The sequence below is a fragment of the Hermetia illucens genome, chromosome 3, assembly GCF_905115235.1.
Source record: "Hermetia illucens chromosome 3, iHerIll2.2.curated.20191125, whole genome shotgun sequence".
Classification (NCBI taxonomy): Eukaryota; Metazoa; Arthropoda; class Insecta; order Diptera; family Stratiomyidae; genus Hermetia; species Hermetia illucens.
In genome coordinates, this window is record NC_051851.1 from 29,441,172 (window position 1) to 29,448,158 (window position 6,987).

Genomic DNA, 6,987 nt, shown 5'->3' on the forward strand with positions numbered 1-6,987 from the left:
CCCTTTGGCTGATCCAACATCACAGATTTTCTTAAAACAAACCCGCGGCTTATGTCAGAAATATGTAAGGACAGTCCTGCAACTTTGCCAGCCTTACTGCCAGTAGATAAGAAGAGACTTTGGCATGCTGCAGGTTCATTTATGTAACTCTTATGTTTGCTGTGAGTGTAGTCTAATATAAAAACCGCCTCTAAATCAAAAGTATGCTGCATTCAGTGTGGATCTCACCGGGCGTACCAGCTTGTCCTCACCTTTCGCCGAAAGTTCCACTTTATTACGCCCGATTTTTTCGGATATCGCGATATATTCCGCATTGCCTTCCATTGTCATCGGCCGGGAGCCCTCCCACGTTTACGGTGTCTGGACTACATAGATCTGTTTCCACATACCGGAATTAGACTGGTGGTGCCGACATCACCAGCTTCCCTTCCTTCCGCTTTTCCTGATAGAAACGGAGGAGAAAGTTCTGACAGGCAAGCCTGCAGCCCCTTCTTCTTTGCGGCTGAAGTTTCCTTCTGCCGTTCCTTCATTTCTCGTTTTTTAGAAGAGTAAGGCAACAGTATTACCGACATGCCGGCCGTAGTTTGGTTTCCAGTTCCTCTCATTAAGGGAGTTGCTATACAATCCTTTCTGACTGATCACACCGTAGACGGCGGGTACAGGTTTTCCACTGAAGTCGAAGGCCTGTCTTCCACAAATGTCTCCGTGGGGTAACTTGAATTTGGTGAGGACGCCAAAATTCGCGCCACAGCCACGACCTGATTTCTCAAATTCCTTTAAGGTAGGCATGTTGGGACTTAGAGAAAGCCTTAGAGAAAGCCTTCCATAAACGTCCAGGACACGCTCTAGAGTCTTCAACATGAAAGAGGTCAGGCTGGTTGGTCGAAAGTCTTTGGCGGACTGCGCCTGCCAGCTCTCGGTATGAAAACCACACGTGCGCGTCTCCAGAACTGTGGTACGAATCCTAAAGAGATGCAGCTCCGGTAAATCTCAACAAGCCACGCACAATCCTTTCTTGCTTCTTATAGCCCAGCCGATCTTATCATTGGTAATTACCGATTTGATAGTCTCGCGCAGCTGCGGTGGCCGCAAACCCTCCAAGCAAGGTTCTGACTCACAGTCCTCCTCGCTGGCGGATAAGTGCGATTGAACCAGCACATCCAAGGTTTCACTAGAAGATTCCGTCAAGAAGCCTTGCGACATTTTAAGAAAGGATGGGCTCTTATGTTCCTTGGATAGAATCGTACTGAGCCTCGCGGATTCAGTGGTATTTTCGATGTTCTGGCAATAGACCAACCAAGACCGGCTCTTGGAGGTGCTGACGGCTAACTTCTACTTCAGGCAGTCCTTGTATGGCTACAAATATTTATGTCTGTAGCAGATGTTGAAGATTTCTCTGGTCAGTTTCCTAAGGATGGAGAGATCTTCATTCCACCACGGTGGTAATGCCTTTTTGCTAATACGGCACGAAACTTTAAATGCGGTATCGAATGCCTTTTCCAGAGCGCCGACCTTTGACTCCAGTTCGGCTGTCGTGCCAATCTTACCAATTTGCGCACCGGAGAGTTTGTTCTTAATTACTGAAAAGTATCCAACTGTGATCTGAGAAAGATCTCTGATCAGACACTCTCCAGTCCTCCACCCTAAGAATCCCATTTTTGGTTATCAAAGACCTTTTCCCAACCGTTTCAGTTCTCCGGGCAAGGGGAAATGGAAGGTTAGTGTAGTCTGCCCTGTTACACATCGATTGGTTTGAAATAATAATAAAATCTAAGAATGACTCACCTCTCTCGGTGATTTCCAAGCTACCCCAAGGCGTATGTGTGGCATTGGCGTAGCAGCCTATCAACATGTTGGCTTTCTTTGTTGCTATGATCGGTCGTGAGCCATGTAAGTCGTTCCCGTCGGGCCGTCGATCGTCATCTCCTCCAACAGCTCATTGGCGGCGTCGATTAGATCTAGGTCATCGTTCGGTTTTGCAGAGCACTTTAATCTTTGCTTTCCTGACTCCGAACCACCCTTTATAGTCGACCCTTTTCAGTGCCTCCAGGTACTCTTCGTTTATACGGAGGTTCTTGCTCCATGATAACAACCCAGTCGTCCATGGGAACCCTGGGGTTTTAAAGGCGCAGGTATTGGATCAGCTTGGCCTTATCCATGCTATCTTCAGTAACCAGATGCGAGCGACCGGTCTCCTGGGAATCTCGTCATAAGGGATAACCCTCGTTATAAGGGATAAGCACGAACCGAGAAAGTCCCTACAGAATTGGTCCTCGCAAGCTATAACCTGAGAGGAATCAAAGCAGGGATGGATCCCGTATGTTTGCTTTTGGCATCCAAGAGATACTCAATGACTATCTCCGAGAGCGGGGTCTCAGCACTGGTCCGCACCTCCGGCGCTAGTTTGCTGCTGGCGGAATTGCCATCCGCCAACGTCACACATAAGTGGCTCCCGACCACGTCGCCGAAGGGTTTCGCAGTTCGTGGCCCGTCGGCTGTCTATTCCTTCGCACTTTTCTTCGGATCTTGCTTAGCGTCTGAGCGATTGCGATTGCGTATCAGAGCGATGGGCTTCACCTTCTGCTTGTCTGCCAGGCGTTTGCTATTGTATTCCTCAACAATCGGTTGGTATTTAGCGAGGTATTTTTCATCCCGCTCGTCGACAGTACCGGCCTCCTTTGCAATCTTGCTGAGAATATGCATGGCCTTCTGGTACTGGCTCTTGAGCAGGACACCAGTGAACCTTCGCTTCTTAGTCGGTTTCCGGCGACCGACTTTCTTGCCGGTTTTTACTTTCGAGGGATCCCCCGACGTCGAGAGTTTCGGGTTAGGAGTACTATGTCTGGTACTCGCTACACCCAGTTTGACGGCAGTGGATTCCTGGCTGGGAGCCACTAGTCCGTCTGCACCTTGCTCCGGGAGGTCCCTGCGGTTGGTTTCAGCACAGCGGTGCTACGGCTGGCACCGAGTGTACTGCTCTCGACGGCTACTGTCTCCTGGCTGGATACTAACAGCTCATCCTCCGATGATGCGCCTGGCATCACCCCCTTTTCTTCTATTGTCGTTTTTTTTGCTTTCTTTTAAATTGAGTCCATGTCTTGGTTCCGCGAGTAGTCCGGGAAGAATGTTTTTATTTGAAACTGAAGGTGCCCAAGGTATTCAGAGTTCGCATACTAAAGACCAAGCTCCCCATTGGCGACGCAACCCTCGGCATATGCTGTTCCACCTTGGCTTGGGGTCTTAGTACCATCTCCAGTGCAGGGAAGACGATCCCCGAGCTGTTGCTTCGGTCTATCCTCCCGCCAGACCTACTTGCCCCTAACACATGACCAGTGGACAAGCAGATCCTCGTCAGTTGGATAAGCCTACTCCCAGTCCGGCCCTACACACTCTTGGCCCGTCCGAAAACGGTTTCTATGGTGACATTAAAGAATCTGCTTCACACAGTGTTCAAATTATCATAAGGAAACCCGGCAAAAAAATGATCCAGGATGATTTCCGAACGTGTGCGCAAGGGTAGTAAGTGACATGCGATAAGTCTTACAACAGATGAAAACGGAACCTTGAGGACTGTACTGAGAAAAGTACATAGCGCTCATTTCTACAGTGAGAGTACCAGAGAATGACATACTCTCATCCATAAGGGCCGCTTTATCAGATGATAATAAAGTCTGACATTAGAAGAATTGTTGGCATTCTAACTTACTGCTGAGGCCCATACTAGTTTTCCTAATTGTCTGTTTAGAATTTATTGCCAAAAGTGACAACAAATACTTCCAACCAAAAATGGGATAACTTGATATTCGCGTATTTACAGATATACGACTTCCAACCATGAGGGGACTTTTTTACTTAATCACATTTCGAGTGAATCGAACAGCAGCGGCGAAAAAACTTTATTACAAGACCCATCGTGAACTGATTCTTCTTAGCTTGTCCCCTTCAACAACATCCTGATAAATGTTCGTTTCCCAAGAACGCATTTATAATTTCTAAATAACCAATCGCAAATACCCGCAATTACTTAATAAAGTATGCGTGCCGGAATTCCGTTCTTTCATGATTTTTTTATCGAAATCTTTTCCGCTTGGCCCATTCACATTTACTCACAGCCATTTTTCCGGATTTCGATTCGTTACTCGTTCATTTTCTTTCTTTTTCCGAACGCAGAACCAGAGAAAAAACCTCCTGTAATCCACATAATGAACACCAATCACGCAACACGGTCTCGTGTACTAAAACACTTCTTTGCCGAAATAACAATTGGGTCTGCGTATAAACTTAGCCCTTTTGTTTGGAGCCGAAAACTTCGCCGGAGACCTGAAATTTCGTTCAGATTCGAAAATAATGCAACACCGAGACAAACTCACCTCTCCTCGGAAACCAAAGCAATTCCAGCGAAAAGTTTTTAGGCTCCTCCGTGACTGAATCCACTTGAATTTATCGGTAAAATGTATACCTGTTCGTACTACGTTCCGCCTCCAAACTCCAGAGAGACATCCGCTGCACAGGTCATGCAAGGTGGCAAGAGGCAAGAAATCGATTTTCTCCATATTTTTTCTATTGTTTATGGTAGGAAACCTTTTAACTCGTGGTTCCTCTCGTTTTCGAGGCCAATATCTAATTGCCGAGTGTGCACGTTCTTTAGATACTTTCCACACTACTTTTCCAATCATTGACTTACCTACTCATCAGCGATTTGTGCCCCGTTTTCCTAGGAAATTTTTTGACTCAGATAATTATTTTCCAGAACAAGGTTGATTTTCCAGTCTCTAGATAGGTACGGCATTAAGCCAAAGACCAGTCAGTGATTGGGGCCGAAAGATAAAAATGACTCAGTTCTAGGTAACACATATGCCTAGAATTTGAGGTCCGGTTTTAAGCGTCAAATTTATATCACTCATCAACCCATCTCCGAATATCTTTTGAGCATGCAAAAATATGCATTAATGATCATTTGACTTGAGGAATCAGTTTGTCTCTGGAATCTACGAGTGGGTTACTTGGAATTATAACCTCTGTAAGGTGCAGCATGTTTCTTACATACTTGCCCTTATATTTGCGCATTATAGTTCTAATATTGAACCCATTGTGGATTTTTGGGTATCCAACCTAGCACAGAACGATGCAGCGCTTTCAGCAATAATCTATCTTCTATATCATCATCATCAACGGCGCATCCTGTCTAGGGCTGCCTTAATAAGGAACTCCAAACATCCCGGTTTTGCGCCGAGGTCCACCAATTCAATATCCCCAAAAGCTGTCTGGCGTCCTGACCTACGCCATCGCTCCATCTTAGGCAGGGTCTGCTTCGTCTTCTTTTTCTACCATAGATATTGCTCTTATGGACTTTCCGGGCTGAATCATCCTCATCAATACGGATTAAGTGAACCTATTGAGCTGGATTTTATCCACAATTTGACAGTCATGGTATCGCTCATAGATCTCGGCGATATGTAGGCTACGAAATCGTCCATCCTCATGTAGGGGGCCAAAAATTCTTCGGAGGATTCTTCTCTCGAACGCGGCCAAGAGTTCGCAATTCTTCTTGCTAAGAACCCAAGTCTTCGAGGAATACATGAGGACTGGCAAGATCATTGTTTTGTACAGTAAGAGCTTTGACCCTATGGTGTTTTTGTTTTTGTAAGCTGAAATAGGCTCTGTTGACTGACAACAATTGTGTGCGGATTTCACCATCGTAGCTGTTATCGGTTGTGATTTTCGACCCTAGATAAGAGAAATTGTCAACAGTCTCAAAGTGGTATTCTCCTATCCTTATTCTTCCTGTTTGGCCAGTGCGGTTTGATGTTGTTGGCTGGTTGGTTTTCGGTGCTGATGTTGCCATCATATATTTTGTCTTGCCTTCATTGATGTGCAGTCCAAGATCTCGCGCCGCCTGCTCGATCTGGATGAAGGCAGTTTGTACGTCTCGGGTGGTTCTTCCCATGATATCGACATCGTCAGCAGAGGCCAGTAGTTGGGTGGACTTGAAGAGAATCGTACCTCTTGCATTTACCTCAGCATCATGGATCACTCTCGAGGGCCAGGTTAAAGAGGACGCATGATAGAGCATCCCAGTGTCGTAGACCGTTGTTGATGTCGAATGGTCTTGAGAGTGATCCTGCTGCTTTTATTTGGCCTCACACATTGGTCAGGGTCAGCCTAGTCAGTCTTATTAATTTCGTCGGGATACCGAATTCTCTCATGGCCGTGTACAGTTTTACCCTGGCTATGCTATCATAGGCGGCTTTAAAGTCGATGAATAGATGGTGCAACTGTTGTCCATATTCCAACAGTTGTTCCATCGCTTGCCGCAGACAGAAAATCTGATCTTTTGCCGATTTGCGTGGAGTGAAGCCTCTTTGGTATGGGCCAAATGATGTTCTGGGCGTATGGGGCTATCCGGCCTAGCAAGATAGCGGAGAATATCTTATAGATGGTACTCAGCAACGTGATACCTCTATAATTCTCGGACTGTGTGATATCTCCCTTTTTATGTATGAGACAGATAATGCCTCGTTGCCAATCGTCAGGCATTGATTCGCTGTCCCATACCTTGAGCGCAAGTTGATGAACCACTTAGTGTAACTGGTCGCCTCCATATTTAACCAATTCGGCTGTAATTCCATCGGCTCCAGGAAACTTATGATTTTTTAGCCGATGAATTGCACGGACTGTTTCTGCTAAACTTGGTGGTGGCAGTATTTGTCCGTCGTCTTCAGTTGGCGGGACCTCCAACTCACCGAAGTTCTGGTTGTTCAGTAGCTCATCAAAGTACTCAACCCATCGCTCCAATACGCCCATTCTGTCGGAAATCAGATTTCCCTCTTTGTCTCGGCAGGATGAGCATCGAGGTGTGTAAGACTTCATCCTGCTGACTTGTTGGTAAAAGTTCCACGTCTGGTACAGTTGCTCCCTGTACTTTTCTAGTTCACAGACTTGTTGGTTCTCCCAGGCTTCCTTTTCCCGTCTGTGAAGTCGCTTCTC